The 13,109-nt window shown below is 41.6% G+C and overlaps 1 pseudogene; it reads left to right on the forward strand.

The window, feature by feature from the left end:
* Window positions 1-12,408: 12,408 nt before the first annotated feature.
* Window positions 12,409-12,813, forward strand: LOC115860194 (large ribosomal subunit protein eL27-like; annotated as a pseudogene).
* Window positions 12,814-13,109: the final 296 nt, after the last annotated feature.

Here is a 13,109-nt window from a genome sequence, read left to right on the forward strand (position 1 = left end):
TGCAGGGGACACGGGTTCGTGCCCCGGTCCAGGAGGATCCCACATGCCGCGGGGCCGCTGGGCCTGCACGTACAGAGCCTGTGCTCCGCAACGGGAGAGGCCACAGCAGTGAGAGGCCCGCGTATCACCTAAAAAAAAAAAAAAAAAAAAATGGGGGTCTCTTTCCTCACAATGAGAGACTGAGTCAGCTTGTGACTGCTTTGACCAATAGAAGTAGGCAGAAGTGACACTGTGACTCTGAGCTCAGGCTTCTAGAGGCCTTGTAACATTGCTCTCATTCTCCTGTACCTGCTGATTCCACGGGAGATTCCATTTGAGCCCACCTGCTGGAGGAGGATGTCGTGTGGAGCAAAGACAAGCCCTCTCGTCTGAAGTCCCTGACTGTGATGGGGAAATCCTGGTTGAGTGAAATCCATTTCTCCCGTCTTCACTACTCAAGGTCATTTTAAAACTTGCCTGTCCTTTAAGTAGCACATAACCTAAGCAGTAAGACGTTTGCTTGCCTCACGCTCCAGGAACGTGCAGCCAGCTGTGTCTAATTCGAGCTGAGCTGGTTAAAACTGGATAGGACCTCCTAACCTCTAACTGAGCCTGCGCCGGTGTCTGCTCCGTGCCCGTTTGAACGTGCAGAGGGGTGGAGCTGACTTAACGCCTGCGCAGAATGGCAATTACGGCACGTTTTTCCAATCAGCGCTCCCCACGCCTCAGATCCAGCCCATGAATACCCCGTTACTTTATCACATAAATACCCTCGGGGTGGCATATTTAAGATTTGTTTGGTCTCCTTACTTGGCTGCCTTTTGAATAAACCGAGTCCCTGCTGCAAACCTCACTGTCTCAGCGTTTTGGCGTGCTGTGCATCGGGCAAAACAAACCTGCTTCGGTAAGAATGATTAATGTACATGTCAACTCAACTGGCCTAAGAGATGCCCAGAGAGCTGGTAAAACATTATTTCTGGCTGTGTCTATGAGGGCAGCTCTGGAAGAGATTAGCATTTGATTCAGTAGACTGAGTGAAGAGATCTGAGCTCACCAACGCGGGCGGGCATCCTCCAACCCGTTGGAACTTAAAGGCAAAGGAAGGGCAAATTCTTTCTCTGTTTGAACTAGGACACCCATCTTCTCCTGCCCTCAGCCTTCAGACTCAGATTGAATTATACCACTGGCTTGCCAGGTTCTTCAGCCTGCGGGTAGCAGATTGTGGGACTTCTCGGCCTCCATGGCTGTAAGCCAATTCCTATGGTAAATCTCCTCCAGTATGTTTATATATATCCTATTGGTTCTGTTTATCTGGAGAATCCTGACTAACGTACAGTTGATCCTTGAATGGTGCAAGGGTTAGGGGTACCGAGGCTCCACGCACTTGAAAATCCACGTATAATTTAAACTCAGCGCTCCACATACACTGTTCCTCTGCAGCCGAGGTTCCTTCACATCCTAGGTTTAACCAACCTCGGACACGTAGTACCGTAGAATTTACTACGGAAAATATCCACGTGTTAGTGGACCCCCGTACTTCAAATCCATGTTGTTCACGAGTCATCTGTACTAACAAGCCCTCAGAAGACTTCTTGAATATACCCCAGGTAAGAGCAGCAAAAGAATTGACTAGCTGAGCCCAGCCCAACTTTTTGAACAAGTAAGTTTTTGATTTAAGCCACTAAATTTGAGGAAGTGTTGTTTTGCAGCAAGAGATAACTGAGACTAGTACCCACAGCCCATCTCAGTTACCTCTTGTTTTGTTATGTAACATAACAAATGAGTAAGGAAACTGGCTGGTGTATTTTAGGTTACTATCATGTCTCCAACTTTAAATTTCTACAGCACTTTGCTGCCAAATTTAGGCCCAATTTATTTCTAATCAGGACAACTCTAACTGACTCCTGGTATCTGTGTCTGCCCGCATTTACTTCCTATACCAATCGAATCTCCGTGTTGCCACCAAAGTATCGAGGATCCAAATTAAAATTCTCCCTGCTATCACGCTTCGTTTAAACACTTCTGTCTGGGGGATAAAATTCTGAGCCTGCCTTTCAAAACCCTTTATAATGAAGCCACTATCCCACCAGCTAGGGTTGCTCCCAAAGGTGTTAGCCTCGCTGTGCTTCCATGCTGGGCACATACCATGGCCTAGAAAGTTCCTCACAACACGTGTAACACCAAAGAAAACCCCGAGGCATTAGGTGAAGCACTTAATGGGAGACAATGTCACCTTAAAATTAGTGGAAGCCTGCATGGAATTGTCCAGTACAGCCACAGGTGAAATCACAGGGCAGCCAACCAAATGTGAATCAATGTGCCACTGTCGCTGCTGTTCCATGTCTAAGGTCATATCTGAAGATCCATTTCCTTGGGAAGTCTTAGGAAGCCTTATATCAAAGGTCTCCTGGGAAATTCCAGGAGCTCCCTGGAAGGTGGTTGTGCAAATCCCAGATTCTCATGAATCAGTAATGGGATAAATTGACATCATGTGTTTCATGATGCAGTGCAGAGAAGAACTCAAACATCACTTCTTGCCAAAAATGGATAACCTGAACTTAGTCAAAAGGAAACCAAAGCAAAAATAAATAAATGGGACCTAATTAAACTTAAAAGCTTTTGCACAGCAAGGGAAACTATTGACAAAATGAAAAGACAACCTACTGAATAGGAGAAAATATCTGCAAATAATAGGATCAATAAGGGGTTAATATCCAAAATATATAAGCAGGTACTTCCCTGGCGGTGCAGTGGTTAATAATCCGCCTGCCAATACAGGGGACACAGGTTCAATCCCTGGTCCGGGAAGATTGCACATACTGCTGAGCAACTAAGCCTGTGCAACACAACTACTGAGCATGCACTCTAGAGCCCACGAGCCACAACTACTGAAGCCCGTGTGCCTAGAGCCCGTGCTCCACAACAAGAGAAGCCACCGCAATGAGAAACCCACGCACTGCAAGGAAGAGTAGCCCCCACTTGCCACAACTAGAGAAAGCCCGCGCACAGCAACAAAGACACAACGCAGCCATAAATAAAATAAATAAATTTATTTAAAATACATATAAGCAGCTGATAAAATTCAATATCAAAAAATGACCCAATTTAAAAATGGGTAGAACACCTGAATAGACATAATTCCAAAAAAGACATACAGATGACCAACAGGCACGTAAAAAGATGCTCAACATTGTTCATCATCAGAGAAATGCAAATCAAAACCACAATGAGACTTTGCCTCACTCAGAATGGCTGTCATCAAAGAGACCATAAATAATAATGTTAGAGACAATGTGGAGAAAAGGGAACCCTTCTACACTGTTGGTGGGAATGTAAATTGGTGCAGCCAATGGAGTTTCCTCAAAAAACTAAAAATAGAACTACCATGTGGTCAAGCAATTTCACTCCTGGGCGTATATCTGAAGAAAACAAAAACACTTACTCGAAAAGATGAACCCCAATGTTCATAGCAGCATTATTTATATTTGCCAAGATACGGACGCAACCTAAATGTCCATCAGCACAAATGGATAAAGAAGATGTGGTATATCTTCAAGACATAGGGATAGGGGATTAAGAGGTACAAACTGCTATGTATAAATAAGCTACAAGGATATATTGTACAGCACAGGGGATATAGCCAAGATTTTATAATAACTAAAAATGGAGTATAATCTATAAAATTTTTGAATCACTATGTTGTACACCTGAAACTAATATTGTAAATCAACTATACCTCAATAAGATAAAATTTTTTAAAAACACAAATTGATATTCTAAAAATAACTGTTCAGTATTTTTCAAAGGATCAAATCAAGTGTAATGAAAGACTAAGGGGCATCACAGGTTGTAGACTAAGGAGACATTAATTAAATACAACATGAGAATCTGGATTGAATTGCAGACCAAGAAAAGAGCATTAGTGGAACAACTGAAAAATTCAAATGAAGTCTACGTGCCAGGTAATAGTATTGTATCAATGTTAGTTTGCTGATTTTGATCATTGTGGTGTGCTTTTGTAAGGTATTATCACTTGGGGAAACTGGATGAAAGATTATGAAAATTCTTGGTATGTTTGCAAATGTTTTGTAAATCTAAGATGATTTAAACCTTCAAAATGAGAGGGTAAAAAGTTTTAATTATTAAAATCAATAGGACAGAAGATGATGGACAATTGAAGAGGACCCTTGAAAATAGGTTACAAATGACATCTGTCCCATGTAGTTGGCTATTGGCTGACCAGAGCAATTATTAGCCACGCTGGTTTGGGGCCACCCTACCCCAACCTCCATACACACGCTCCATACACCTCCATACACACACAACTTTGAATGTGTCACAAAATTTGAATGTGTCACAAAATCCTCAAAATTTCACAACAGTATTGCTCAAAATTCACTTTGATCTTATCGTGTAAAATATCCTGTATAAATACTTCTTACAAGAGAGAAAGGAAAGGAGAGGGAAAGTCATACAAACAAGCGGCTATTTCCAAAAAGGTAGTTTTAAAACCATCAGCTAAAGTAGAATCACCTGGGTAACTTGTTTTTAAAAACTCTCATGCCCAAGGCCCACATCGAACCTAGAGAATCAACATCTATAGGAGTGGAGTATTTGCGTGAGTTCACTGTATGATTCTGAGACATACCAGGGAAGTCTGAGAACTACCATTTAAGAAAATGACTGGTCTCTAAAACGGGATTCATTAACCACTAGATGGTGCCAGGATTCTGAAGATGGAGCTTTCCATGTATATTTCCCTTTGAGTAAACAGTATATTCATTTTCCCTTTTATCTCTCTCCTCCACATCGCCCCAACTTTTAGAAGAAGGGTATAACACACCAAAATCAATACTCAGCATCAGTGTGACACTTTCTCCTTGAATTTATTTTAGCTGTAATAGTCTTGCTCTGAGTGGGTCTTGGGGAAGGCAGATCTAGGGCTTGTTTTTCCCTTAGCATCTTCCTTTCTGAGTGCAAATGTTTTGAAGAAGGAAATCCACTGTGAGTAGTGGCTTCACCAGCAATGAGTGATGGACTAAGAAAGAATTATGTGACAAATTCCTGAAAGCTGTATTTAACCATTTGTAGCTCTTATCTCTGCCCTTTCCCAAAAAACCATGACTTCAAAAATATACCAGAATCATCAGTTTATTCTGTCCTAACTCCCACTGCCTCTATGCAAAAGTATTTAACTTCTTTAACAGTTTATCCTTTTTTATTTCCAGAGTTTCTTCCCATTAAAAAATCCTGTGTGACGATAATCTCATTTCAGAATTTTTCTGAAGAGTACATTTGTTTGAAATCTGCTCGAGGACATGTACGTAGCCTTACACGTGTTTAAGTATTTTTAAATGTGTACTGAACAGAAAAAAAGCTGGAAAGCTGACCAAGACAACATATTTCTTTTATTAATCCTGCAAATACCTACTGAGTAATGATATATAGCAGGCACTGTGATACCTACTAACAGAGATATACAGGGTTGACCAAAACAGACAAGATAGAAATCTCATGGACTTGCATTCTACTTGAGAGAAACATGTAAATCAACAAAATAATGAGAGAGTGGCAACTCTTTGAAAAAATAAAGCAGAGTGATGTGACAGTTTCTACACAAGGTAGGATTATTTTTGACAGGGTGGTCAGGGGAGGCATCCCTGAAGAGGTGCCATTTGGACCAGGAGTGAATGATGACAAGAAGAGCTGGAGATCCAGCTGTCTAGGCAGAGGATAGAGCAAGTGCCAAAGTCCTGGGGTAGGAACATCTGCTATGTTGCAGATCAAGAAGAAAGACAGCTGAGGGAAGCGTCAGCCAAATGAGGTCGAAGACGTGAGCAAAGACCCGATCAGGACCATACATTGCAATTTAAAGTTGTTTTGTTTTGTTGGATGTGGACCATTTTTAAAGTCTTTATTGAATTTGTTACAATATTGCTTCTGTTTTATGTTCTGGTTTTTTGGCCACAAGGCATGTGGGATCTTAGCTGACCAGGGGTCAAACCTGCACCTCCTGCATTGGAAGGTGAAGTCTTAACCACTGGACCACCAGGAAAGTCCCTAGATTGCAATATAGATTGCTTTTCTCACATAAAATGGGAAATCATCAGAACGTTTTAAGGAGGAAATCAATATTGTTTCTTTTTCTTTCTTTTTTAAGATCATCTTGGTTCCTGTTGGTAGAGGAGCACAGTGGAAGAAGAGAGAACAATTGCAATACTGCTGCAGTCATCTAGATAAGGGATGATGTTAGCTGGATTAGAGATAAGAGTGGAATGGAGAGAAGTGGTCAAATTCTAGATGTGCTCTGAAAGTATGGCCAATCAGACTTGCTGGTGGAGTGCTTGTGGGGAGTGAAGGGGTGAGAGAAATCAACAACACCTAAATTGCTGTCTGATCAACCAGATGGGTGGGGAAGCAACTTACTTAGGGTAAAATGGGACAAGCAAGGTTTGGAGGAGAGCTGTGACTTTAAGATTCTGGTTTGCTAACAGTAAGTCTGAGATCATTATTTAATATGGGAAAAGTTAGGAGGAGATTATAAGATTTGATAGTCATCAGCATACAAACAGAATTTAGAGCCATAAGGCTGAATATCACTTAGAGAACAATATTGATAAGCTGAGAATAATAATACTCCCTATGGTTATTGCAAGGAATAAATTGAGGAATATTTAAAATATCTAAGTGCCCAACAGAGTAGACAATTAACAAAATATGATTTTTCTTCCCTATTTCATTCCTTGGTAAAAGTGGACTCTGCAGTAAATTACAACAGAACTAAAATCTTTCCATTAGCTCAGATGTCTTTACAGTCAAAGGAAATCTTAATAATCACCTGTCTCCACATTTCCAAAATGAGGTTCTTCTAAGGTGTTCACAGGTTTCCGGGATCTCTATTAAGCCTGAGTTAATAAAGTTTAACAAATTTCTTACAACAAGGACCTATTGTATAGCATAGGGAACTATAATCAATATCTTGTAACCTGTAATGGAAAATAATCTGAAAAAAGATATAGATATATAGCTATATATGTATGTATAAGTGAATCACTTTGATGCACACCTGAAACACTAAATTGACTATACTTCAATCTTAAAAAATAATAAATAAGGGCTTCCCTGGTGGCACAGTGGTTGAGAGTCCGCCTGCCGATGCAGGGGTACACGGGTTCGTGCCCCGGTCCGGGAAGATCCCACATGCCGCGGAGCGGCTGGGCCCGCGAGCCATGGCCACTGAGCCTGCGCGTCCGGAGCCTGTGCTCTGCAACGGGAGAGGCCACAACAGTGAGAGGCCCGCGTACCGCAAAAATAATAATAATAATAATAAATAAAATTTAAAAAAATAAAGTTTAACAGATTTCTTAAATGTAGGTCCTCACAAAGCTCTCTAAGGAATGGAACTTGTACCCAGCATTTCCCAACTTTCATACAGGCTGGAGAAAGTGTAACAGGGAAGAACAAAATCTGACACCATGTTGGATCTGTTTCTTTTACTTTAATCTTTGCTCTCAGTTACTTTTGCTACTATAATCACTAAAATGATGTTGTCTATAGCTATTGGCATACATAATGGCCTCCCTTGGGGAACCCTGCCCCTCTACCTAAATGTTAAACTAAAGTGCCTTTGTTCAACTCACAGGGAAATATTTTGACCCTGCCCACCTGTGAATGGCTTCAAGAAAGAAGAAATTAACGTATCCCCTCCCTGAGGCTGGCCAAACCATGAGTTGTTTTGCAAGACTTATGGCCTTTTTACTTTACTTCCTCACCTCCTCCCCCTCTCTGTTCTATAAAAGAAACTAGCATCCAGATCCTGTTAAGATGGTACTCTAGGATATTAGTCCAGCATCTTCATGGATGCCCGGCTTTCTGAATAAAGTCGTATTCCTTGCCTCAACACATCATCTCCCGATTTATTGGCCTGTCGTGTGGTGAGCAGGGTGAGCTTGGACTCGGTAAAAAAAGTGTCCATAGGAAAGCACTGATTTACTCCAAGCCCACATTTTACAGATGAGACATCTGAGGACAAGGGGGATAAAGTCTCCTAGCTTGGAACTCGTTATAACAGAATATACCATTGCTAAGATACTGCTATTGTTACTAACATCACCCCAACTTTCCCACCAGCCTTCCCCTCTGCGTAGTCTGTTCCTACCCTTTTCCTAAAAGCTGCGTTTCTGAGGTGTCTATAGTAAGCATTCAGGTTGATGAGATGCCTATAGAAGGCCTCAAGTTCCTTTATATGTCTGAATAGTACCCATGTGGTTTATGAGAAGTTGCCTAAGAATGACTGTGTTTCATATCCATAATACAGAGTGGGAGGTAGACTTTTTTTTTTTAAGTACCAAGTAGATGATCAAATTGTTACTATATTTATGGCTTCACCTGCAGTCACGTGTGTGACTTTGGATCCTTCACATCATGTAAAATTCCTGAACTTTCATTTATCTGGCTGTTAATAATAAGGACAGTAAAATGAGGGTTAATATTTGCCAAAGCTTTGGCTCATAACTCAAAGTTTCTAAATCAGTAGAAAGTATCTTTTACCAGTGGCCAAAAGTACATTGAACTAACTTTTTAAAAAGCAATAGCTTCTGTTTTTCCCTAATTTCTTTCCCTAACTGTAAGGTTAAGCGTCGGAGACAAAGAACAGAGCTTTGACGAGGGCCCTTTCTCATTACAGTTTTGCAGAGAAGAAAACTGGAGCACACAGACATCAAACCTTAGCGTGTCTGAGGGCCCATAACACGTCAGGCATGAGCTGGCTTGGAAGCCAGCTTCGTCTTACACTGAAGAAGGCGTGCTAGACTCAATGCAAGAACCTGGAGAGCGGTCGAGGGAGAGGTGAGAAGCACGTCTGGAACAGACCTGACAAAAGTGAGTAGCTGGCTGGTGCTGCTGTAGGCTTTCCGTGGAGGACTTTCCATAGGAGGACTGAAGGGGAGGCTGGGGAGGCGGGGCACGTGGTGGCAACAGTGTGCAGGTCTACCAAGTACGATTTTAAGATCTTTAAAAGATGTCCTCTACCCACCTTTCCTTATTTCTGATGACAAGAGGCTTCTGAAACATATTCAGCTGTTATCCCAGGAAGATTCCACTGCACTACCTAAGTTCCCCCTGCTCACTTACTGAAACCGAAGCCTGTCAGAGTGACTTTCGTGTAGCTCAAGCAGTTGACAACAGTTAAAATAAAATTGCTCCTAGGAGGCGCTGTTATCATCTTACCGCGTTAATGATATGAATGTAGAATCTGAAGCGGTTAGCTATTGCTCTATAACAAACCATCTCAAAACATATGGGTTCAAAACAACTACTTATTATTTATGGATCCACAGCTTAGCGGGTAGTTCTAGTCATCTAATCTAACTAATCACTAATCTAGTGATTAGTTCTACTGATCTAGACCAATTAGATTTTGGCTGGGCTCAGTCATGTGTCAGATGGCAGGTCAACTGGGAGCTGAGTGGTCTGTGAAAGCTGGAATGACTCATCTCTGCTGTACGTGGTCTCACCTGGAGCATGCCCCTAATTCAGGCATGTTGTCATGGTGACCATAGAGAAGCCAAAGGGGAAGCAGAAACACGCATGGCTTCTTGCCTCAGACCTGTCACAATATCACAGTGTACTGGCCAAAGCAAGCCACAAAGGCAGCCCATGTTAGAGGGGCAGGTACTCCAAAGTTATCAGACAAACAGTATGGATACAGAAAAGCCATTAATTTAATTGAGATCATCAATGCCTTCAATCTAACACAGGACAGAAGAGCACATTCTGCTTGAAAGAGTAGGAAAAGGAGGATAGAGAATAAAAGTTATGTGCATTTTTAATCATCTCATGCATAGAAGTCTCTAGTTCTAGTATCTAGTCTTGAACTCAAGCAAATTGCAGTCTGTCTTCTCTATGTAAATCTTCATCTTAGTATTTCCTATACAAATAAATCTTCTCCCCACATACAGTTTGTTTTGCAATGGTCTTAGATTAAAATGAATTAAATATTTAAAAATATTTACATTTGAGTTCAGCCAATTAGACTTTTGTTTGAAATAGAGTAAAAAAAAATGTTCGTGTCATTTTATTATTCTCCTGGTTAATGAGCAACTTCAGTGTTTGCATTAGTGTCATGGTGGAACAGCTAAAAAGAAGGAAGAATAAAAAAGATCAACTCCTATGATGAATACAGTATAAAACATGTTCTTTAAAAAAAGTATATTCTGATTATAGAAAGCACAGATGAGACATGGGCGATAAAATATTGATATTTTATCAATATTTTGATAATATCCAATTTGTTATGTTGGGTATGTTTAATCCAAATGAATATGAAAGTTGTTATATTTGGCATGTTTAATTTAAATAATGTACAGTCGTGAACTTTTGGACGTAAACTGAGGACCATTTAGGGAGAATTAGGGTGGAACCTCTGAGGTAGCAGATACTCACTGTCTTCTAAAGTGAGGAAGGACATCAGGATTGTAGTAAGACATAGATCACCATGAATAAGGGGTCAATGAAAGTAACCCCACAGCAGCCTCAAGATAAGATGAAGCTCCTGAGGTGAGAAGTTATTATCTTAGCAGTCCTATAGAATGTCTCTGTGGTCAATTGCTCACCTTCACATATAGGTTTCAGGTGTGGCTGACCCGTCCCTCTGACCGTACCCTGAAAGCGAAACCTTCTGATATAGCACTTGTGAGGGAAGAACAGGCCACTTGGCTGAAAGGTTGTTATTGACCAGATTAGGAGTAAACTCAAAGTTCCTTCCTGGCACTCCTCAGAGCTTCTTGAAGATCAGCTGGCCTCTGGAAGATGTGGAAAAGACAACAGGCCCTGCCAGCAAAGAGGAGCACCCGGCAGACATTCCGAGCACAACGCATGCCCTAGGAGAGTAAGCTCCAGGGGAAAGCAGTGAAGCCCATGGATCCAGACCTAGAACTGTAAGTGACAGGTCCCAGACCTGGAAAAGGTAGTTGAGAGTAGAGTGTTGCCTCTTTGCTATGTAAAATGTCTTTTGGGTGTGTCAAGGACAGAAAGGCTCCACATGGAGATCTGTGGTTGCCCATTGCGGGCAGTTTCTTTTTTTTTTTTTTTTTGTGGTACGTGGGCCTCTCACTGTTGTGGCCTCTCCCGTTGCGGAGCACAGGCTCCAGACACGCAGGCTCAGTGGCCATGCTCACGGGCCCAGCCTCTCCGCGGCATGTGGGATCTTCCCGGATCGGAGCACGAACCCGTGTCCCCTGCATCGGCAGGAGGACTCTCAACCACTGCGCCACCAGGGAAGCCCCAAATTTTGGTTTTAAGTTCCTTTTAATCTAGAAAGATAGGTTAGGTTTTAGGTTACCTTCTTTGACTTCCTTGTAAACAGACACTGTAGATTAGGCTTTTGGTTTTTTGGCTTTTACTGTGTTTTCTAGTTTAAAGTTTGTAAAGCTACTAGCAGCGCACCATGTATATGGAGAGGTATTGAATTTTTTGAAAATTCCTTTACAATTCCAACTACAATTGCTTAAACATCCCTCAAAGAATCCTATCTGCAAAAGATTCTTTTATGGGAAGGTGCTCAGGCTCAGCTCAGACGTGGGGCAATGAATAAAAGGTCTCCAGAATGACTTTTGAAGGCATCGCGGTAGGTACACACAGATACCGTGAAAGCAAACACTGTATGAGTCATGCAGAAAACATAATATAATATGTAAGTAGGTTGAAGAGACTAGGAACCATGTGTTCTATTCTCCTTTAGCAGAGAATGTGTATAATAGTGAAAAGACATATGGCTTTGGATTCTATACGCTTGCATTTAAATTTCAGCTCTGCTGCTGTTTAACTGAAGGTGTAAGCTAGGAAAAGAAACTGTTTCTCTTCAGGTTGGTTTCCTTATCTCCAAAATGGTGAGAAATTACCTGTTTTCCAGCATTAGAGGAAGATTAAATAAGTTTCTATATATAAAGTGCTTGGCATATAGAAATTACACAACAAATAAGTTCGCTTCCACTCTTTACCCTCCCTCCCTGAAAACCTAATAAGAACCACTGGAACACAGTTTCTCAGAAAAACAGTCTGTTTCTTCAGCCCCCATGATGGCCCAGCCCAATCACCAAACCACACCTTACTCTGCAGAGTTTTCACAGGTGCATAAGGCAGAATGCAAACTCTGGTTGACCAGAAATCTCACCATGACTGCTAACCAGTCTGGGCTAAAGTCTCCCTGTGGCTATGGAGGGGTTGGTCAGTAGCTATACCTAGGTTTGAGTCTCAGCTTGGTGACGTACAAGCTGTGAGACATGAGATGGCTTCATGAAACTTGCTGAGCCTCAGCGTCCTCCTCTGCAAAATGAGGGTGAGAACTCCTTTATGGAATCATTTCCAGCATTGCACACATGCATGTTAAGAAGCCTACCACCGGCTGTAGTCCCAAGTGGTGCTGCTGAAATGGGCAAGTTCATGAAACCCAAGAATGTGGTTCTGATCCTGGCTGGATGCTACTCTAGACGCAAAGAAGTCATTGTGAAGAACACTGATGATGGTACCTCAGACCGACCCTAGATCCATGCTCTGGTGGCTGGAATCGACTGCTATCCCTGCAAAGTGACAGCTGCCATGAACAAGATGAACATCACCAAGGGGTCAAAGATCTAGTCTTTTATGAAAGTTTATAATCACCTCGTGCCCACAAGGTAGTCTGTGGATATCCCCTTGGACAAAATTGTTGTCAACAAGGATGTCTTCAGAGACCCTGCTCTCAAACACAAGGCCCAGTGAGAAGCCAAGGTCAAGTTCAAGGAGAGATACGAGACCGGCAAGAACAAATGGTTCTTCCAGAAGCTGCAGTTTTAGGTCTGTCTTGTTTCAGTTATTAAAAATACCAAAACAAAACAAAACAAAAAGCCTACCAACCATCATCACAAATGTGGTGATCTTTATAAAAAACTCTGCCAATTTGTTTCCCAATTGGGTCATCGTCTGCATTTTTTTATAACTAGTAGAGAATATTTTCACTTGTTTATTAGCCATGAACATTTCTTCTTCCATAAATTGCATGCTTATATCCTGACTCACATCTTAAAAGATACCATGAAATAAATTTTTAATACTAAACTATCACAGACGGTACCATCACAGTCAGCGGTTGT

Source organism: Globicephala melas, chromosome 3 (assembly GCF_963455315.2).
Source record: "Globicephala melas chromosome 3, mGloMel1.2, whole genome shotgun sequence".
Classification (NCBI taxonomy): Eukaryota; Metazoa; Chordata; class Mammalia; order Artiodactyla; family Delphinidae; genus Globicephala; species Globicephala melas.